General features: G+C 47.0%; 1 long non-coding RNA gene across 1 annotated transcript; it reads right to left on the bottom strand.

Annotated features, from left to right (window-relative positions):
- Positions 1 to 576: 576 nt before the first annotated feature.
- On the bottom strand, positions 577 to 22,163 carry LOC108350764 (uncharacterized). Its single transcript, XR_015686142.1, has 3 exons — positions 21,959 to 22,163; positions 10,897 to 10,935; positions 577 to 918 (listed from the first exon to the last, which is right to left on the bottom strand). It is a non-coding gene; the product is annotated as an uncharacterized LOC108350764 (long non-coding RNA).
- Between the last annotated feature and the right edge of the window lie 1,295 nt (positions 22,164 to 23,458).

Genomic DNA, 23,458 nt, shown 5'->3' with positions numbered 1-23,458 from the left:
ACCTCTGTCTGGAGCTCAAAACGCAATGTCACAAATTAGTGCTAGTCAGTATAGGTCCCCTGCAATGACTCAGGGGGTTTGAGTCAGAGGGTCTGCAGGGATATTAAACACTGTTTTAATTTATATGGGGCACATATTCACTCACTCACTCATTTGGTGACTGATTTAGTCACTCACTTGATATGGGTGGGGAGCTCAGATGTTGGGATGGTCAGCTCCAGAAGAGCGACATCCTCGGGTACTGAAAAATTGAAGATTTAAGGGCAGAAGCCCAGGGTTCAGAAGTGCCCCAAAGACTACACTCTCAGCATGCCAGTTAAAGAATCAACCGAGCGGGCCATGGAGACACATGCTTGTAATCCCAGCCCTTGGGAGGTGAAAGCAGGAGGTGCAAGGCTAGTCCAGGTCACGTAGTGAGTTTGAGGTCATTGTAGGCTTCATTAGACCTTCCCTTGAAGGTGAAGGAGGAGAGGAAGAAGGGGGAGGGGAGGGAGAAGGAGGAAGAAGAGGAGAAGGAGGAGGAGAACAACAACAACCACCCCCACCCCCAATCCAATAGAAAAAGGAGATACACAATGAAGAAAAGCATGGAGATTTATTAATGCAGCCCCGTGGGAAAGAGAAGCAAACAAGAAGGTCTGCCTCTGGGGTGTTCAGGTTTAAATGGAGGAAGAACAAGGACAGGGGCAAGAGCTATGCATCATGAAGCAGTCCTGGGTAAGACATAGTCTGCTTCGTCATTGTCTTTCGGTTCTGTAAGGTGGGCCGGAGAAGTTGCTGGTGAGAAGTTGTTGGAAGTTAGCTCTTGTCGCTTTAGGGAAGCCACCTGGTTCAGCTGTCTTGCTTTGGGAGACTCCATTTCAGAAGCAGCATTTGACACCATCTTGAGGGCGATCCCAGAGGCAGATGACTCTGTACCTTGGTGGACGTATAAATAACACCATCTGGCCACTGCCACCCACAAGGCACAGACTGATAAATGACTTTTTCATGAAAGGATGCCCTCTCTAAATTTACCCACATAAACCTAGACCTTAGGAGCACACGAGTATAATTAAAATTTTATTAGGAAAACTAGGACCAAATATATCAAACACTCAAGACCAAGGAAGAGGGCTGCAGACCCCATAAGCAGGAAGACACTGGAGTGGTGATGGCCCCAGACAACCTGTCAGCTGATCCATAGTATATATGCCAAGGGTCTGACAAGCAGAGAAAGCCTGACTCTACCAGGAGTCTCAGCTTGACTGAGTTGACCGGCTCTAATGGCCATCACCTGTCTGTCTGTCTGTCTGCCTGCCTGCCTGCCTGTCTGTCTGTCTAACCACCTGGATCCTGTTCTGCACTTTGTATCAATTTCACAGCCTTTCACCAGGACAGGATAGCTCAACCCTGAGGCCCAGCTGAACTCTGACCCCATGGCTTGACTCTACACTGGGGCCCCTAGTACCACCAAGAGGATGGATTACCTCATGCCTGAAGAGACTTGCCTTGAATTTCTGTCAGCCCCCGAGGCCTTTAAAGGGCCTTCAACTCTGTAGCAGTCTCTTGAGCCCTCTCGTGGCATTCTGTCACACACACACATGCACGCAGACACACATACACACACAGTACACATATACACATGTTTATATATATTGCACATAGATTGTGATGTGTAATCTGAGAGAGTTCCAATATTAGCTAATATCGGAATAAAAAAATCTCAGTGTGTTTTCCAATGGCTGTCGGGCAAAGGGAATTCGGTCTACTTGACAAATTGTACCCAATACAACTAACATAGCCACTCAGTAAATTCTGAAGCCATGGACAGGCAGAAGCACGCACATCTCCATTGCTCACAAGAGGGTGCCCATGGGGTCCCCTTCTTCTTGGAATTCAAGGTGACAAAAAAAAAAACTAAAAAAAACCCCCAAAAACCAAAAACCAAACCAAACCAAACCAAACCAAAAAAAAAAAAAACCCCAAAAACCCAAGGAGGCAAGCACAGAGCCGGAGAGGGAGATGATACAGCAAGTCAGGCTACTGGGCTACTGACCCTTGCCTTCCTACTCAAAGAGGAAGTCCAGCTGGAGAAGGGTCCTTACCTTCTTCCACTCCAGTCCATCAGTCAGGAAGGACACACTCAGCTGATTCTCTGGCCGGGCTTCCTGAACCTGTGTTCAATTGCTGTTCTCTCCGTTCCACTGGCACCGTAACCTAACAGCTGTGTGACCCCGTGTGGGAGCAGAGGTCATGGGCAGAGGCAGCCGTTGGTCATGAAGAGTGAGCAGTCAGTAGAGTTTCGAGGGCCAATGGATGGGAAGCCCAGGGCAAAGGCTGGGGAGAGGCCTCAGCAGCAGCAGGAAAACTTGCTCAGGGCGGACCTGATGTGAAGATGGCAGAGGGTCACTGGGTCCTTTATAGCCTTCTGTGGCAGTAGGAGATAGTGTCAGATACTAGGGGGGATCAAGGCGAAGGAAAGGAATTAATGCTTGTTAGAGACACCTCAGAGGCCACTAACCATCACGTGAGGGTCCCTACACATAGGTTCTGAAGTACTAATGACCGGGGGGGGTGCATCTCTAGGTTATTACATTATTCATATGAGAACATCAGTGCCCAGAGAGGTTAACTCACTTGCCCAGGGTCACACAGCTGCTAGGTTACAGTGCCAGTGGAAAGGAGAGAACAGCAACTGAACACAGGTTCAGGAAGCCTGGCTAGAGAATCAGCCGAATGTGTCCCTCGTGACTGATGGACTGGAGTGGAAGAAGGCAAGTGATGTCGCTTTTGCGCCCACGGCATCACAGGAGCAAGTGTTCACTCTCCAGCCATGTGTCTGTCAGGGCATGTGCTAATGTTTACACAGGACACATTTCTAGCTCTCAGAGGACGTCCCAAGTATAAACGGAGATCACAGCCCAGCTCTCAGCTGCCCGAGAGCCAGGCACTAGCTGACACTGGGATGGAGAACAGGGGCTTCTTGTTTATATGAGTCGCCATCTGAACAGCACAGCCCTGTTGAAGGGAAGGCCTTAGCTGAAGCTCACACTGCCTCCCTGCTCCCTCCAGACCTGCTGCTTGCCCAGGAACACAGCAGGGGAGAGAAGGCAAGGGCTCAGAGCAGGACACCATTGTCTCACTCCCCCACCCCCACCCCCACCACACACCTGGGAGGGGGGCTGAGGAAGGCCAGGGGTGGCTGGATGCAGGACAGGCATGAGTGAAAGTTTGTCTTTTATTTTACTGTCAAAAAAGAGGTTGAGATGAGACAGCTCGGGACACTTCCTCTTTAGAAGAGACGAGGGATAGAAGGAAGTGTGAACTCAGTGCTCAGAGGCCATGAGGAGCATTCTGGGGTGGGGTGGGGTGGGGTAGGAGTGATGTAGGAGTGAGATGTGGGTGAGGTGGAGGTGGGGTGAGGGTAGGGTGGAGGTGAGGCGAGGTGTGGGTGAGGTAGGGGTGGGATGTGGGTGAGGTGGGAGTGAGGTGGAGGTGGGGTGTGGATAAGGTAGGAGTAGGGCAGGAGTGAGGGGTAGGTGAGGGGTAGGTGACATGGGGGTGAGGTGGGGGCAGGGATGGAATGGCATTATTAAGGGAGATGACAGATGAATGTGACCACCTCCCAGACTCCATATTATTTCCCTGAGACTCAGATTCATTCCATTTGAGCAAGGGAAGAAAATTGGGATAGGCTTGAACCCCTGAATGCTTTCGGGGACACAGGTATGACCATAGGTCTAAAGTTTCTTAGTTCAATACCACCACGGCACCTGAACATCCAGAAGAGTAGTAGACAACCTGAAGCCATTTTCTTTTGACAGTAGGGTGCTCTCTCTATTATTCTGGTTTTGGCTAATTTAAAAAATTATAAGCTGGAGAGATGGCTCAGTGGTTAAGAGCACTGACTGCTCTTCCAGAGGTCCTGGGTTCAAATCCCAGCAACCAGGTGGTGGCTCACAACCATTTGTAATGGGATCCAATGCCCTCCTCTGGTGTGTCTGAAGGCAGCAACAGTGTACTTATATACAATAAATAAATAAATCTTAAAAAAAGGAAAATGACCTCCATTGCGTAATGGCCAGGAGAGACAGTGCAGATTACCGAACGACTCTCAGTAGATTAACATTATGCATCAGGTGACAAGTGTAGAAACCTGTGGCAGCTGACTTATGAAGAGAAAACGTTTATAAGCTCATGGTTTAGATCAGGCAGCTTCAATGGCTTGGCCGCTGTTGAAGGCAGTGGATAACAGACAGCTCATTGTGATGGGAGCATGCATGGGAGCGATTGGTCACTTCTGGAACCAGGGCAAAGAGTGGCCTGACTGGAGTCTCCCATGGATGAGACATTCAAGACAGTGACCAGAGAGGAGGGTTCAGCAGCAGTGAGGAAATAGATGTGAAACAGACTTACTGTTGGGGTAACATTCTATCTCCACTGTTGTCTTGTCTTCTGCTGAAGTAAGACAGACACATCAGGGAAGGAAGGTTTTGTACTGCAGTGATCCAGGGACGAGGAAAGAAGACACGACTTGTAGAGAAGCTTCCAAAGACCCTACAAGTCCTCACCTGTTAAAGGTGAGGTCCACAGCAGCTCCTGGCCACACACATGGGCACCGAGTCTTTATGGCCCTGTGGGTGGTGACGTCAGGGCAGTTAAACTCCACCCAACCCTCAGCGCCCAACTCTGCCTGTGCTCACATCACAGTGACTGTGAGCTGTTGAAAGAGGCCTGGGGAAGGGGTACTGTCCCATGGAGTCTTTCAGAGGGTCAAGTCCTGGCATTTCCCAGCCCCTACATCATCCCACTGCTTGTGGGTAGAAGGTAAGAGAGGGATGCCTGGAAGATTCTTAGGGATTAACCTTAGAAATGACACAAACTATACCTTGTATTGCCTCTAGTCAACATACAGCTCTGTTTAACTGGAAGCAAGACCAGGATCCAAAAGCTTAGAAAGCATCAGTGGCATTCCCAAAAGGACGTGCACGACAGCAGCTTGTCCTCTGAGAAGCACCACCCAGCAGCTGGCTCAGACAGATGCAGACACCCACAGCCAAACAGTGCTGAACCACCAACCAAAGAACATACATGGGCTGGACCTAGGCCTTCATAAACACATGTAGCAGATGTGTAGCTTGGTCTTCATGTGGGTCCCAAACAGAGTGGGGGCTACCCCAAAAGCTGTTGCCTGTAAGTGGAATATGTTCTAGCTGGGCTGCCTCGTCTGGCACCAGGAGGAGAGGAAGTGCCTAGCCTCACAGAGACTTGAAGTGCCAGGGTGTAGAGATACCCAGTGGGCCCCACACACTCAGAGGAGAAGGGGGTGGGGATATATATATCAGTGTTCCTGACCCAGACCCCATGTCCTGGGGTCTCTAGGAGTCCTTTGTGCATTGACAGCTGGTGGTGAGGTGATGTGCTCTAGGGTGCCCCCTACAGACACAGGCTGAAAAAGCGCCCTGTGGTAACAAGACATTACATCAGGGCTGCCAGGCTCCTCTGGCCAGTTCCTGCACGCTGCCGGGACCAGTGCTGCACGACAAAGCCACCTAGTTCTGGTAGCAGCCTGTCTTCAGCACTGGGACATCCTTGTGAGACTGGTACTTCATGAACAGAACCTTCGGTGGGTGGTCGCACGGTAGTCACCTATAGCACTGAGTAATTCACTGGGGACATTTGGACAGAGATCCAGATATTTCAGAGGCATCAATGACTTCTGAGGACCTTTGGGTAGGTGACTCTTTGTAAGGAATTAGGCCTATTGAATTGGGTCACTTATCTTTGTGGCCCATGTGAGATAAATACAAGTCATGCTTTATAACCTCCCAGACATATTAGAGCCGTGTGTTATTGTCTGCTTATGTGAATGCTGGCACATGAATCTGAGACCCGGGGAAGAAGAGACCAAGTGACCCATTGAATCTAACAACTCCCTGTAGACTCAGGTCGCCAGTCCTCTCATTTCTGCAAGACATTCCATACATGTCCAGCATTGCTTTTCTAGTACGAAACCAAACTGCATAAATACATCCATGGCTATGAAGGGAAACGCCTCCCACTACATCCCTCTAAGGAGTAGGGTAGTTCTCCTCATTGTCGGCCAGGATAGCCCTGGGTTGATCCTATCAGAATCATTCACAGCACCTACTTCACTGTTGGAAGTTTCTAGTTGGGACAATAAATCATGTCCACTCCACTGAGAGCAGACTTGGCCCTTGGATCTGTCCACTGATCAGACGAGTGCCCTGCCCCTGTCAAGAAGCTTGCCCAGCCTAACAACACAGTGCCGACACAGGGACTAGGTCTTCATTTAGTGTTCTTGCCATTGTCACACTCAACTTCCGGGTTCTACAGCCTCTGGGTCTCCTCTTCCCTCTTCCCCGGGTCTCAGATTCATGTGCCAGCATTCGCCATTCAATAAGTGGACAATAACACGATGCTCTAATATGTCTGGGAGGTTATAAACTGACTTCTAGCTATATCACGTGGGCATGAACATAAATGACATTCCAAAGAACTCCAACTTTATTTCTGTGCACAGACATCCTAATTCTAGGCCATCCCTTTCTTCCCCTGTGCTTGGCTATGAGGTCTACCGCATCCCTTCATGTAGAGAGGGTACGAGCAGGCCCAATCTTGCAAAATTCTTCAGGAAGACCAAAAGTCAGAAGAACAGCCCTGAAAGGATCTAGGTCATGGATAATTTACAGGTATTATTATAGCTTTCTGGAGCTTCTCCCTGAGCTGTTCATCATTGTCACTCAGAAGTCTTGTTTGCGTAGCGTAAGACACGTGTTCCCAGCTCTGAGAGGGAGAAAGGTGATGTCTGCTGTGTGAAAGAAGAGTAGGATGTGAATACTCCAGTTGATGTCAACAGTGAAGAATGTCAGGGAGAAGTCCTGTTGGGAGGACAAGGGGAACCCAGAGCTTATAATCAGACAAGTAATGCATGCTGATTCCAGCCCCGATGGTAGCCACCGTGAATCTTGCAGCATCCCAGCTCTCCTCTGGGATGTGGTTTTATGCCAAATTTGGAATAACCATGTCTTTGTCTCTCTTAGAGCTTCCTGTCTACCTTTTCTAAGAAATGGGAAGAATGAACCAGAGAAGAAAAAGCCTGCTTAGATCCTGGGCTAACACTTTTCTTGTCTTCCTGCCGATACCTTTGGCATTTGGGGATACAGTTAAAAGTTTCTTTCATGCTAACCCCCTTTCGATAGGGAAGAGACTTATCACTTGCAAACTTTCAGACATGATCGATTGTATCTCCATGTAAGGGGATTCTGGGAGCCCTAAGTATGTCAAAAAATGAATACTACTTATGCACTCAATTAAACGTGGCTTAGAAGGAACTTTCCAACCATCATGTCAAGACCATCAGTCTACAAGTGGTATTGATTAAGACGAGGAAAGTGCTTAAGTAAACGAAAACCGATGTACAGGACACTGGCAGTGATTAAAGTTGGCTCAAAGATACATCCGAACGGCGACTAACAAAATGAATGTAGATGCTGATCTGTTGTACACATCTTGCTTTACAGATGGCTAAACTGAGGCCCAAATAAAAGAAATGGTCAATCTAGGACTACCCTCACGACACCCATAAGTCCTCTAAAGTGCTTTCTAAGGTCATTTTTCCTTAGGCTGTACAGCTGGAGATGATGTGTAGCCAGTATCTCAGCCTTGATTGGTTTAGCTTGTCTTGGAAGTGGAACCTCTCACCGAAGCCCAAGACTCCCCATCTTTATTTCTCTCTTCACATTTCTGTACTATGGAAGACAGGCTATTTATTTTGAGGATCTTAAACAGGAAAGTAGGGTTCACTAAGAGCCCACAGGCCCTCCATGTTGGGCAAAAGTTTGGGATAATGTTTCAGACAGATCATTTCAGGAGGGGTATTATGCAAAGGGAGGACACTGGACTTCTTTTTATGAGCAAAGCTTTGGCACCAGCGGAGCACACTCTGTAAGACGCTGTGTCTTTGTCTCCTTCAATGCAGTCAGGAACTGAGACCTGGCTCCCATCTCTGAAGCATCCTCTACTCTGATTGTCCTGGAACTTGCTATATAGACCAGGATGGCCTTGAATTTGAGACTGCAGGATAGCGTTCAACCAAGAGTGGTTCTCTGGGCTGAGACCTTCTCTGTGTTCTGAGGAGCATCATCCCCACCTACATGGAGCTATAAATATCAGAGACAGAACTGCCTGTGATGACACTTTACAGCAGGATCTTCCTGGCTCTGGTTTGGCCACTGAACATTATCTGTATCCCCACGACAGGCTGGTGATGCCTGCATGACTCCTGCTGTCTGCTCCTCTGTCTTCAGGTGAGATCACAGGGCTCTAACTCAACCACACCAACCTCCAATCACCGCCAAGCTCCTAGCTAATGTCTTCCCGTGTTGGATGGGTATGTCCTATAAGTTGTTAGAGAAGAATTAGTCAGGGAAAGAACAGAGTTACAGAAAATTGTATTGAGGGATCAGGTTGAGGGAGAAGGAATGGAAACACTCGGACAATGCAGATAATAAATAAGAGAAAAACCAGGATGATCGGAAAAAAACCAGCAAGAAAATACAGAAGAAAAAAGGCTTTCCTAGAGAAATGGTTCAGTAGTATACAGAAATTGTAAGCTAAATTGTGACTTCTGGGTCTGTACTGTCCAGCTAGACACTAGTAGCACTAGACTGTTGACAAATACATTTTAATACACACTTTTCTTATGTATGTGTGGGATATGGTTATATGTGTTCATGTGTGCACATGTGTACGTGAGGTCAGAGATTGACATAAGCTGTCTGTTGCTGTAAAATTATGAAAAATAAAATGCTGTCTTTTACCCCCTCTAGATCCAGCACCGCAGTGTCCCAAGATATCTGGTAGAGACCTTAATCTCAGTCAGCAAAGTGTCTCACCTGCTCTGCTCCATCCCATATCACACTGCCGAAGACCCCTCTCTGAGCCTGGCAGCAATCTCTCTACCCATCTAGTTCCCAAGGCAGGTTATCACCATGCCAGAAATATTCATCTCAATTCTGTGACGGCTTAGTGTCCCAGCCGCCACACTCTCTCTCAAACTTAAAAGAACACACAACACAATAACCTCTGATCCAATTGATAAGACATATTTGCCCACCTAAACATACAAAGCCCAGTACACATCCATCCCTTAAGAACATTCATAGCAACCTGTATAGGTACAGAGTGGAATCTTATATATTTGGTTGTGAGCCTAGCCTTTTTAATGGCTGAGCCATCTCTCCAGCCCCAGAGTGGAATCTTAACGTCTGCCTTCATGTTCTCTCGGTGGCTTCTTCTCTAGTCTCCTTCCGTTCCAGTTTCCTCCTCTTCTCTCAAACTTTTTCTCCTGCCCATCCTTCCTTCTCGTCCAATGACAGGCCTCCTTTTATCTTGTACTTGCCCTCACCTGTGTGACATCCTCTAGCTGTCTTCCTTTGGCAGTCTCCACCTTGCTATTTGAGAAGGGGTCTCTCACTGGACCTGGAGCTCACCCAGCGTAGCTGGACGGAGAGCTCCAGTGATCTTCCTTCTCAATCTTCTCAGCATTGGGATTACAGCTTGGGATTTCTGTGCTACAGTCACACCCCACCCCTGTTTTTAAAGGTTTGTTCGGGGATCTGAACTCAGATGTTCATGCTGGCAAGGTGAGCACTTTGCCAAACGAGCTGGCCCCCATCCCTTCCTAAATCTTTTTCAAACTGGATACACTAAGGACACAAAAATAGTCCATTTTGTTTTGCATTGCGGAACATTGAACCCAATGCCTTGTGCGTGCTAACAAGTACTCTCCTCCTAAGCTATGTTCAGTCATGCTCTTCGAACAGCACGATTAATGATATCTTCCTGATGACACATACGTGTGTAATCCTACACCCCAAATCAGAGAAGTTAGTATTTTTAATCAAACACAGACCAAGAGACCAAGAGCTAACTTTCCTATGGTTGTCGTTTGCTTTTCAATTTGCTGACTGTTTTAGGTTTGGGGGAATATTTCCCTTTAAGTATACTATTTTACTAATTCATCAATATGTCCCACGGGCATACAGTGTATTTCGATCAAATGCACCACACTCCTTTCTCTGTGTGTCTCTTATCCACCTCCATCTACCCCTAACCCTGTGTCCTCTCCCTTCTTCTTTTCCTCCACCTCCTCCTCTTCTTCATGACCCCTGCAGCCCATATTCTCAACAAGATGGGACCGTCCACTGGATCATGGTGGATTTACCAGGGACCACACCCTTAAAATGAGTCTCCTTTCTCAAGAATTCATCCATTTGCCAGAGCTCCTCAACTAGGGGTGAGAGGGGTGGAATTCTCTTCTCCTCTCTGTGCTGGACGGCCGATAGCTGGATTGCATTCAGGTTTTATGCATGTCTTGTGCAGACAATCAAAAGTTCATAAGCGGAGGAGACCTGGTTCTTCCAGAAGGCACAGTCCTCAGCCTCGGATCTTACAGTTTTTATTTTCTATCTTACAATTACTCATTTCTATTTTCTAAGTATAAATGTTTTGCCCGCTTTTATGCCTGTGCACCATGTGCTTGCAGTACCCAAGGAGGCCAGAAGAGGGCGTACAATTCCTTGGAACTGGAGTTATAAGTGGTCGTGGGCTGCCACGTGCGTGCTGGGAGCTAGCTCCGGGTCTCCTGTATGACCAGCGAGTCCTTTTATACACTGGGTCATCTTCCCCGGTCCTTCTTACAATCTTTTGCCCATCTTTCAGGATGTCCCTGGAGCCCTGGCTTGTTGGGGTGACGCGGATATCCCACTTGTGGCTGAGCGAGACGCGGGTACTTATTCTCTGCACTTTAACCAGTTGCGGGTTAACCATAGCTGCTTTTTAGATATAAATGCCAGTTGACTGACTTCCATCTTTTAATTTATTGCTTACCTGCTGCGATGGCGAATCTTGGTTGTCAAGCTGACATACCTGGAAAGAGGGAAAATACACTCAAGAATTGACTCCTTCAGACCAGCCTGTAGGCCCATTTGTGGGGGCATTTTCTTGACTGCTGATGGATGTGGAAGGGCCTGGCCCACTGTGGGTACCCTACTTAGGGCACACGGGGCCTTAACTGTTTAAACAAGGTGGTTGACCATCAGCCTTGAAGTAAGTCAGGGAGCAGTGTCCCTTCACGGTCTCTGCTTCCGGTTCCTGCCTTGCCTTCCTCCCATGATGAACTGCAACAGAATGCCACAAGGACCACGGAGGTCCTTGGTCCTGCTTCATGACTTGCTCTCAGTTACATATTTCCTCGAGCAAGGCCATGCCTCCGACACCCTCCCCTCCAACCACCCTCCCTCCTCACCCATATTAAGCAGCTCCACCAACTAGGAAGTAAGTATTCAATACTGGGGCCTACGGGGAACAGTTCTCATTCGAGGCAGCAACAACCCAAAGACGATTAAGTTTGATGTGATGCTCCATTTCACTGTAAGAGTCAACTTATCAAGCACGCAACTTATCAGTACACTTTAATACTCCATCTCATCCAGAAAGCTGAGAGGAGTCAGCAGACCACCGTCTGAATGTGCACATGCTCCCTCTGAAATCCCAGGACCCTGACCAGCAACTTGCATTAGGAATTTTGAAAACTGCTGAAATTCGTGACGTCTAAAACACTAGAGAGAGTTAAGTCCAGTGGGAGCAGACAAAGGCAACAAGAAAGATGGGAACGAAGTGGCCAATACAAGAAAAATAGGAAGGGAAGACTAAAAACATTGTTTCTCCAAAGAATAGTGACGAAATAAAAAAATCTCCAGGAAATATTTTGAGAATAAAAGAATGCACAAAAACTGAACAGAAATGGGGCCACTTCAGCTTTATGAAATAGCTGTGGTGGGCTTCATGCATTGGAAAACACAGACAGGATATGGGTCACCAGGACGTGGACTCTGAAAGATCTGAAGAAGCACCAAACTATTCGTGAAAGCAATTAAGGGCTCCCTCTTAAACAGAGCAGGCAAAGAGCAGTGAGCTGTCCCACATGGCTTCACAGTGCAGTCTCAAGTAAGGGAACATTCAAGCAGAAATTCCTGTCTTATGCAGACTTCTTCTAACCATTAATGAGCAAACTATAAGCTTTCATATCAGAATCATGGAAGGCAGGCAGATTATAGACCGATCTGGCTTTTAAATAAACGTGAATAGCCCAAGATAAACATCATTAATCAAATCCATCAGCGTACCAGGAAACTAGATCGTGATCATGCAGGATTTATCTCTGGAATTTAACCATAGTGACTTTAATAATATTAATGTAATTAAGCATGTTAACAAATTAGCGTAGAAACCTATTTCAACCTCACAGATAGTTAAATAGTATTTCAAAAGTCACTTTTTCCCACTTTCCCCCCCAAGGCAGTGTTTTACTATGCATCCCAAACTGGCTTTGCACTCTTAGTAATCCTCCTGTAGGGGTTACAAGTGTATATACCCACATGCCAGATCAAAAAAAAAAAAAAAAAAACAAACAAAAAAAAAAAAACCAAGACAAGCACCACCAACAAAAACCCACCTTAACAAATTGGGAATTACAAGGGATTTATTTAACCCGAATAGACAGTGCTCACCAAGACTCTTCAGTAAATTCTCATCTAAATGGATGCTGGGCATGGTGGCACACACCTTATCTCCTAACATTTGGGAGACAAAGGCAGGTGGAGGTCTGCAAATTCAAGGCCATCCTGGTCTATATAGCAAGTTCCAGGACAATCAGAGCTACTTAAAAGACAGATGCCACCCCCCCCCCCCCCAACATCTATCTAACAGGGACAGAGAGATGTTTCCGAGTTGAGCACTGGCAGAGAACTGAAGTTTGGTTCCCAGTTCCAACATCAATGAACTATCTGTCATTCCAGTTCCAGGGGACCCTCTTCTGACCTCCCGGGCATGGCACACACGTGGTGCACAGACATACATGCAGTAAAACACACATACCATGTATTCATAAACAGTAACAGCAAACGTATCTAACAGTTCCATCTAACAAACATTGTCCCGAGAACCAGGTAGAAGATGCGATGTTTGCTATTCCCACTTCAGTGTGGCGCTTATGTGGAAAACAAGTAAAAGGAAGATGTCTGGGAAGGAAGAAAAAGCTGCTCGCCCTTACAAAGAAAGTCTAACTGGAAGAGAGAACAAAAAGAGAGCCAGTGAATACAAATTGTAAGTCATGGGGTTTACCATTTCTAAAGTCGTTGCAACATCTAGCTATCACATGTATCTAGGCAGTAACATATGATAGGCGGCTTGTTACTTAGTTACGAATTAGGTACTATCAAACAACTGAAAGAAATCCATTAGATCAGCTTGTATCTCACTGATAAGTCTCAGTAAATAAAACACATGGAGAGCAAAGAAACACTTATGTTACAGGGACAGTATTGCAGTGTATGGCTGGGCACTGGGAATCTCTCAGAAGAGTGGTGGTTGTGAGAATAGAGGGGCAGAAAAGAGACAAAGGAGGCAGAGTCAGCAGAGCTCAGTGAATGTGAGGGCTGGAGTGGGGTTCACTGAAGGCTGTTCAGGTACGGGTCTTGCATTCAAACCCCAGCTTCACGGGGAGGAAAACAGGTGTGTGTGTGTGTGTGTGTGTGTGTGTGTGTGTGTGTGTGTGTGTGTGTGCGTGTGTGTATGTGTGTGTGTGTATGTTTGTGATATGAGATGAAAATGGCAAGTGCTAATACCTGTTTCATTTCTGTGTTATCGAGCACAACCTGCACCCTGCAGTGAGGAAGATTGTGAGCATGAATTAGGAACGTGTGAACTGTGTAACACGCAGTTTGAGAGAAGCCGTTTGGGGAAGGAGCCTGAAGGAAGAGAGGGAAAACAAAAACAACAACAAAACAACCTGAAGAAGTTTCAATGTCAAGTTCATTCTCCTGATCATCGTGGATAATGCTGCAGAAGCCAGAGACGGGATATCAGAGACAGAGTGGCTTGGAGGGATATCTTTTGGATTCCTTACCTGTGAATATTCCTTGAAATGTCCTTCCTATAATAAAACTCGAGCAGCAGAAGATAAATGAGCTGGTGCCTTGTGGCAAGAACAATAACAAAGAAAATGCAAGGTGTTGCAGTCTGGGTGAGCCGGGAGGGAGGCAGAGGCTCCCGGCTTTGCAGAGCCCAGAGGTTTGTTCCTTCTGGAAGCTCTTTCTTTTTTCTTTTCACTAAGTGATTAATTTCCATCTTTCTCTGCTTTGTTGGAACATCATACCACAAACAACAATGGTTGGAGTGGCTGGGATATCCAAAGGTCAGCTGATCTAGCCATTTGTCCCCTGGGAAGGGACACCCCACTATCAAGGCAGACAGGTTTTCTTTGTAAAAGCCAGTTTAAGAAGAATTAGCTCTTGCTGAGGGCTGGAATGCAGGTCTGAGGAGTCTTTCTTTCCTATCTGGAACATTCTTCCCTGTGTCTAACCTAATTTCTTCACACTGCATTTATGTTTGCTTCCCAAATAAGACTGAATGGCATTGAAACCCCATTGAATCTGCCTTTTAATAGCTCCAGGTTCTGTAGCACAGATAGGAGTCACCCCGAAGCTTCAACTAGTCTGAAATGACTTGCTTATGGGGCTACAGAGTGGAAACAGTAAATTAGATCCTCTCCAGAGTGTAGCACACACCAGGGTCTGAGCAAGGTGCGCTGAAATGAGCTAGGTGTACGCTGAATGAAGCTAGAGGCTATGCAAACGATAGAATCTGGTAGAGGCCTAAAGGGGAAATTGTGGAGGGTAATCTGGAAGCAGGGAATTAGTGTTAGAGAGGAATAAAAAAACTGCTTAGGAAACATAGGTTACACGGATAGAATTTAGGCAGAGGGGTCTCTAATGTGACTTGTCGCTTTCTAACTTGACTTATCAGAAACCGTAGGGAGAAAAGTTTGTACCCCTTACATGCTTGAAGAGTAGGTTTGAGGAGAATCTGTTTCTGTTAAGATTCGTGCAGTTCTATTGCTACGGGTTAGGCCCTATTCCCACGGCAAAAGGAAACAGCCCAGTTCACTGTTGGCCATTAATGACCATGCCCTATCAAAGAACAGAGCCTGCCTGAACCAAACAGTCTGTAGTGGTTGGTCCCGGGTGACAGGCACACATTAAATCCTGGTTCACCTCTCAGTCCTGTAAGCCCTGCTTCTCTTACCTGACAGGGAGAGTGTAATTCTTCCAGTCTGGGTGGATGACAGCGCTACTCTTATTGGGAAGAACATAACCGCCAGGGACAGGATAACCCTGAGTGACAGCCATTGAAGAAGAACAACACTAGTGAACTCCGAAAACACATGTGTCGGTATCTCTGCTGTGCAAATCTCCTATTTGTTCCAAATGGCCATACTTGCGGTTTTTGGTCTCTGGAAAGCATGTTTAATTGTTCAATGTCTAACTTGGGGCTGGGACCTAACAGATTTACAGATGACAGCATAAATGAAATATAAAATCCAAGAGCTGTATATGCTGTTAAAAATGTCTGTTTGGGACTGGTATATATATATATATATATATATATATATATATATATATATATATATATATACACACACACATATACATATATATACATACACACATATATACATACATACATATGTACACATGTATACATACATACATATATATATGTATATATATAATTTATTTATTTATACATTAGCCAGAACCAGGCATACATTATTACTGTTATTTGTCTTTTTATTTCTTTCTTTATTTTTTTTAAAAAAGTGTTCTTCATGAAAGAGCTCTTTTTCTTATTTCCTGAGTATTAGGAATAAATTTTGTCTAGGAGGGGTGGGGGATGCTTAATGTACACTAGCGTGGGTCGCTGGAATGGATCATTTCACAGGAAACTCTGGGACATTAAGAGACTCACTGCTAGGATAATGACCAGGTCACGGGGACAATGAGAAGGGCCTCCGTGAGGACAAACGGTAGCAACTGAAGAGGAGTGAGGAGCAATATGGTATGGCTCTAGAAGTGGCCTTGGCCACTATCAACTCCTTTATTCTTCCCAGAGGCAGACCCCGGACATCTAGGGTCTTAGATCCACTGTAAAACACTCTTCCTAAGGGGTTGTAAGCATTCTCCTCTTCCAGCCCTTCTGTCCATCAGAAACACAACAGGATCCTGACATCTTTCTTTGCTTTCTCCTGTGCATTTTAATGGTCCAAAGTTCATTTATGTGTCCCCTTTGAGACAGGCAAGCATAGGGGACAGTTTAACAACCTGGGACTCCACTTGGCTTGGGCTATACACACTTCTAATAATGTGCTTAGTTGAGACTATGTACTTTCCACACACATCCCTCTTAGAATAATATACCTAGCAACCTGTTAGCAACTGTGAGCCCTCCCTCCCCACATCCAGCCGCACACACTCTACTCTGAGCAATGCAGCGTTGCTCTGAAATTCCCTTTCCTATAAAGACCCTCAAACTTAAACAATTCTATTTATTCACACCTTGCTTATGTCTGGGCAAGAGACGAGAGTAGGAGGGCTGATCTGGCCTGAACTGGTTCTGAGTACATACACAGCAAGGCAAACTTTGTCCTCAAAGTGAACTTTTAGGGAGACTCTTTCAGTTGCCACCTCATAGTTATGCATAACTTGACATGCATATGATTAAAAAGCAAGTGCATTATGGGAGGGATATGCACACCGAGCGAAAGCTTACCTAATCTAAGCCTGTGTCAATCAAGTAATGAACTTTTTACACTGTGCCCTTTAGCAAACAAACTCCTCCTTCTTTTGTACCCTGTTGAAAAGAAGCCCTGTGTAATAACTGGGGATCTTTGAGAACACACACTTGGGTAGTTCACTGTCAATCTTGACAGTGCACTTCCTTCCCACCTATACTAGACTTTGAGTTAAGAATTCTTGTGACTTTGTAATCTGTATGCACCTTTCTTTCATTCTTAAATACGACACCAAGAACCAGCAAATCGCCCAGCCCAGATCCCAACCCAGTCACCCCTGTGACACGGTGACCTCTTCCTCCTGAGCTCAGCAAAAACAAGCCATATGCGCAATGGTGGACATTCCCACCAGTTGGCCTTCCCACTCCTAGGTAACAAGATCTGTTTCTGAGAGCACAGGCTTTCTCAATACCTAGGAATTAGGGTTTCAGAAATAAACAAACTACTGACAGGTTAAGCAGCAAAAACTAAACGGAGTGTAGGAGAGCTTGGATCATATCCCAAGCCAGTCGCTCCCATTCCTCTACAAGATACAATGGAATCAGTGGGGAGTGGCTGAGTAAGAGTTTTAGGCATCTTTGGGTGGGTGTGCGTGGCTGCCCTGCAGAACACACAGGAGATTTGTTCCACGACATTGGAGACAAAACTGACAGATGTTCCGGTCTCTCACATAACGTCCTGCAGAATTAGCAAATGCCCACCTTCCTCCTCCCATGAACTCAAATCCCTACAGGACAGTGTTCATGCTGTCTGAGTGGTCGTCACACTTTACTGCTTAGTGAAACATAAGTAGGAAACACAAAGTCTGCGTGCTCAGCCCAGACACAGTTTGTAGGCATGGAGACCCTGTGACTCCTCCCACACTCACCCTCTACCTTCACAAAAGCAGCACTCTCTATGGGGTTCTTATATACAGATTTCTATTTTTCTCTTATTTTACTTTCTTTTTAATTAACCAATTTAAGATAAAGTTTCACTAACTATGCCAGGCTGACCTGGGATTCACGATTCTCCTGCCTCAGTCACGCTGGTGCTGGGATTGCTGTGCACCTGACTTCTCTTTCCTTAGACAGCAAACTTGGCTGTCATGGTCATGAGCAACATCTTTGTTCTTTATAACATCACCACCACCACCACCACCACCACCACCACCACCACAACCACCATCATCCTCATCCTCATCACCATCTTCATGCTTCTAATCACCATCACCACCATCATCACCACCACCATCACCACCACCACCACCATCACCACCATCACCACCACCATCACCACCACCACCACCATCATCATCACCACCACCACCATCACCACCATCACCACCATCACCACCACCACCATCACCACCACTACCACCACCACCACCACCACCACCACCACCACCACCACCACCACCACCATCACCATCACCACCGACAGCATATCATTATCCTCATCACCTCTAGCCACGAGGCATGTCCAGTGACTGTGATCTGCAGTATGGTGACTCCCTGGCAGAAGCTCCTGTAGTAGCCACAAGCACTCACACAATCACCTCCTTCACAAGAGGCCACTCTACCAGGCACTGTGCAAAGCCCCCTCATCCCGTCTCATCCAGTTTTCTCCCACACCCCCTCAGCAGTACTCAGAGATGTGCAAGCATTCCCCCTAATCCCCGTTTTGTAGTAAAAAAAAACAAACCAAAAACCAGAAAAGCAGGCCAGGGATCTAAGGAATAGCCCGGAACTTCATGGTAAAGAAGTGTTTGGTGCTAAGGACAGCTCCCATTTCCAAGAGGACAAGAGACAGTTCATTGCAGAGTCAATAGGAGTGACCATGGCCAGGAACATAGATTTAGGTCATCTTGAATCCCATGTTCCAGCATGGAAGCAGTTTCATGAGGTTTTTATAGTAACAGAACAAAGGAAGTCACAAACCAAGACGGTTTTCAAACACTCTGGGGGAAACATCAGAGAGGCAGGTCAGAGCAAAGCAGAGAAATCTCATCCCAGAGCCTCAGATGCTGACTGCTGCACACTTCCTTAGCTTTTCGGTTGGTGCAAGCTAGTGGTCTACTAAGGTAACCCATTCAAAATGGATTCTATGGTGGTCACAGGATGTTAGGTCTGACACCGACGTAGGCAAGGAATGGCTTTTAGCAGGATAGAACTAGCCTGAGGCAAACTGTGCTCAGGCTCTGGGTCTACAACATTCCAACTCCACTCCACTACTGCAGGTCTAACTGTGGGACCTTAAGAGCCCAGGGTTACAGAGGAAAGGTCCAGGGAGCTTCAACCCAGGAGACTTCAAACATGAGAACAGTAGGGTTTGGCTACCTCGACACTTCCAACTTAGCACCATAGCCATAAAGCCAGCTCCCTCAGCCTCAACCCTAGTAAGAGCCCAATCCCCTGACAGTTAAAAGGCTTCACTCTTTGTTTGACCTTATAAAGTGTCCCCTACACCAATGTAGATGAAACATCCACCAACACCCTGGCCCTGGAGTAGTACTGGACCGTACAAACCTTACCCCCAGAGACCTTGGCCACCTCCAGAGGAACATAAATACCACCCCTGCCTCCCAATACCCATGGGACTGGTCTTTTGAAGCTGGTGTGTTCATTGCCCACACACTCATAGCCTACAGAGATCCTGCATTACACTCATCTGGTTCCAGCTAAGTTCCCTCCATCCAGTCTAGATTGGTGTGCAAGGGGCCTGGCTACCCCAAGGGGAAGCCAACACTGGGCAGCCTCCAATCAGTCAGTGGCTGCAGACATAGCTTCTTTCTAGGAATTCTCAGTTCACATGGCAGGCCCCAGAACCTCAGCTCTGGGTGTCTGACTCTAAAGTTCCTGCTCAACTCTAACTAGACCATGAGAGGGACTTCCAAGCCTGCTCATCTGGAAAGGTCGGCTGTGGCCTGAGACTCTGAGCATCTCCAATGCTCCCAGAAGATACTGGTGCTGTGTCTGCCGACCACACCTCTCAAAGCAGGGTTCCACCTGGGATGTGGTATTCCCAGTGACCAGCAGGTCCTCACTGCATTCTATGGATGGACACTCAGAACTCCTTCATTGTTCCTTTCTAAACTGTCAATTCTCCAGCTGTTGTGCTAAGGCACAGTGGCTCCTGGGCAAGGTGTAGGGCAGGGAGGAGAAGTTGACCTCATCTTCATTTGTATAACTGGCAGCCATTCAGGGAGCTGAGCTAACAGGAGGAACACAAGGTCTGAAGAAGCCAGGCCAGGTCCTGCGGCAGGGAGCAGACTGCCTCCCTCCCCTCTGGACAAATGAAGTTTCAGTGAAATGAGGACAGACTGGGACATCCTTAGGTCCCTTTTGTTTTCAGGGAAGGCCTGGTAAGGTCTGAGCAAGAAAACGTGGGGCTTGGGGGAGCCCTATCCTTGGAGGAGATTCCCTGTTGACTTGTGCAGGAGAGAAAATGCTTCTCTGTTCTCTCTGCGGGAGAGGCTTTGCAGGCTGTCAAAAGGATGCTGAATGCAGATCAATGCTTTGCAAATGCCCTCCGGGAATCACCCCAGGCTACTTCACCAGTCACGAGGGGTGCAAGGTTCTATTTTACTTCTTCCCCAGAAAGAAAATAAAAGCGAGCGTCCAACAAACGTAAGAATCTGCATCTTGCATTCCCAGGCAAAAGACAGACAGCCTGGTGTCTCACTGATGCTGATGGGCGTCATCCCCCTGAGCTTTGCTTTGCTTCAGGCTTCCTGAGGAAACCTAGAGCACGCTCTTGGGCAAGTGACCATCTTCAGAACTCAGGGGTGTAGCACCATCAGGTCACCCTTGGAGCTGCTTCAGTAAGCCAATGGCCTCAGCAACTCCTTCCTCAGCCAGCGGGGGAAACCTCCCACACACACCTTGCATTTTGCCTCTGTGTTCAAACAGTTTCCAAGAGGTGTGCTGCTTCTCACATAGAGCCTGAGTTTGTGAGCCTCTAATGCAGCTGAACTGAGTCACAGCACTCCTTCCTGCAACCGGCTGCTGTCACCGCTGTCACCCTGTCACCACTGTTACCCTGTCACCAGAGTCCCTCTGGCTTTTCCAGAGCCACATCTCAGTCCCCATCTTCTCCTGTTTTCCAGACTGTTGCTACTGCTGTCTCCAAGCTCTTTGACCATAATCCCTTTAATCCTTTTCTGCACACTTCTAGCACTTTCCACGGCCTTGTTGTCAATTCAGCTCTGCCAAACTTTTGGGAGAGTTTCTTTACAGCAGATTTTTTTTTCCTCTCCCAGAGTCTGGCTTAGTAATTTATATTTAATGGTGATACCATAAATATTAAACTAGCATCTATACTGTCCTCTGTATTTTCCAATTGGCTTTCACATCCAATCGTTTATACACAAATCAGGCAACTTTTATGTAAAGCCCTAGTGCATGAAACTGAAATTCAGAGAGCTTAGCTGCTTTCCCAGGGCTCCCCAGAGAGACAAGAGAGAGTGAAGAAAACCATCTGAAATTGTGCTTTGTCTGGATTCTTTTGCTCATCATCAGGATGACGGTTGCGTTGTCTGTGATCAAAGCCAGGGAGCCTGCTATAGAATTTAGGAGGGGCCCTGGAAAAACTAGGTGGAGAAGACAGGTTTAAGCAGTGTCCTGAGAGATATGTCATAACTGGGAGGAGAGGAGAATTTAGCTACAGAGGGAACAGGGGCACGCAGCTGAAAGGTGTCACCTCTACCCAACTGGTGTCTGGTGTCTGTGGGAGGTTCCCCCGCTGGCTGAGGAAGGAGTTGCTGAGGCCATTGGCTTACTGAAGCAGCTCCAAGGGTGACTGATGGTGCTATACCCCTGAGTTCTGAAGATGGTTACTTGACCAAGAGTGTACTCTAGGTTTCCTCAGGAAGCCTGAAGCAAAGCAAAGCTCAGGGGGATGACGCCCATCAGCATCAGCGGGACACCAGGCTGTCTCTTTTGCCTCGGAATGGAAGATGCAGATTCTTACGTTGGTTGGATGCTCATTATAATTTTTATTCTGGGGAGAAAGTAAAATAGAACCTTGCACCAGTTGGTGACTTTCTCAACACACATTATCTAAAGAAAGGAAAGGTAAAGGGGAAGAAGGGCATGGATTTTGGAGTACAACATTGCATCTAGATTTCTAAATAGTGCACAGTGAGAGTTACCAGGGTTGGAGATGAACCAGCCGCCCGCCCATGCTGCGTTCTTGCCTAGAAGGACAGCAACTCCTAGCAGAGAGCAAGGCTTGTGCTTCCGTTCAGTGCTGCAGACCGGGCAGGGTCGTAACTCTTACCATCTTCGTCCTAAATGCAGTAAATGCTGCCCGGATTCTGACAGGCAGAGAGATCCTCAGTGTTGGAGCCTCGTAGATGTTGGCTTTGCCTGCTGCCGAACAACTCTGGCCAACCCACCTCAGGAAGATTTTAGTGCATTTGAACATAACAAGCCAAGCTAATTTGGGGAGGAAAAAGAGTATGAACTGGTGGTCAAGAGACACGAGTGTTCGCTCTAGAACTCTTGGAAACACCTCGCTCAGTAGGCCTATGACATCAGAATGGAGCCTACCTGCTTCGGAGGGGACCAGACAAATCACCCTGGTTGGTTCCGTTGCTGCTACATTCAAGAGTCAGGCGCCTAGGTAAGCATGCTGACAGGCTCAGCCGGAGGATGCTGGGACGCCATCTGGGGTCAGGAAGAGTGTCTGTCCAAATGCTAATGTGGCGGCTGACAGTGTACGGCACTCCTCTGGTACACAGTCTGAGAGCCCCCCATGTGTCCTGAGGACAGTTTCCCAGAGGGTATTCAAGGAAGCTGGGAGCTTTGGAGGGCGTGGAAAGGTGTGAACCCTCTATGCTGGGCATTTTGGAAAATATTTTGGAAAAGTTGAAACATGCTCAGAGATAGAGGGGACATAGCATTATAGGATCCAGACCTATGCAGTCTTCACAGTCTCGAACTGCCCCCAGTTGCATTTGATATTTGATCAATTTGGGCCACAATTTACAATTATAATAATAAAAAAAAAGCACAGGAATGAGAAGCTGGGTAGAAAATAAGTGAAAAGAGGATAAAGTCATTCATTTGTATCCCTTAAGAACGGGTTACACACTAGGCTCTGGGCTGGGTTCTTGGGCACTGTCACCCCATTTTAAGATATGAGAAGGTCCCAGGACAATGACATTAAGTCACGTGCTGAAGCCAGCTTGCTTATAAATCTAGAGATGGAGGTCCAAATAAGCCATCTGCTAGAGACTTCTGGAAAGCAGGAAGGAGGAAGGGACAGGGCTGTGAGATTTGGTTTTCACAAAACAGTGGTCAGTCACAGTTGCCTTGGAGACAGATTCCTCTAGATGTAAATCACTGCCTCTGAGCAGACAGGGAGCACCATTTCCCCTGCATTGTTTCCTTTGTCAGTCAGAAACACCTTCTGTCTTGGCTGCAGTTTCCTAATCACACTGCAGAGTGGATCTAGACAGAGCTGCCAAATATTTTCTCCCAAGTCTCTAGGGTCTCTAGAGGAACTAACAGAATGCCCCAAGAATCAGGGGGTGGGCATCTCTAGTGGAGTTGATGATGATAGCAACCGGGCTGAGCGGAGGTTGGGAGGGTCCAGGCAGGACTGGACGAGCACTTCAGCTTTCTAATCAATCCCAGGACACAGGTGAGAAGTGAAGATGGCTAGGGAGAGTCAGAGACCAGGAAGTCCAGGAAGTTCCAGATCAAGGCTTGGTCTCCTAACTCTGGGGCACAGGTAGGAAGTAAAAAAGCCTGTGATGTGGTAGTGTCAGGAAAG

The sequence above is a fragment of the Rattus norvegicus genome, chromosome 4 (genome assembly GCF_021556685.1).
Source record: "Rattus norvegicus strain SHRSP/BbbUtx chromosome 4, alternate assembly SHRSP_T2T, whole genome shotgun sequence".
In the NCBI taxonomy this organism is placed as follows: domain Eukaryota; kingdom Metazoa; phylum Chordata; class Mammalia; order Rodentia; family Muridae; genus Rattus; species Rattus norvegicus.
Note: the sequence above shows the minus strand (reverse complement) of the source record. Positions and strands in the feature narration are given on the sequence as shown.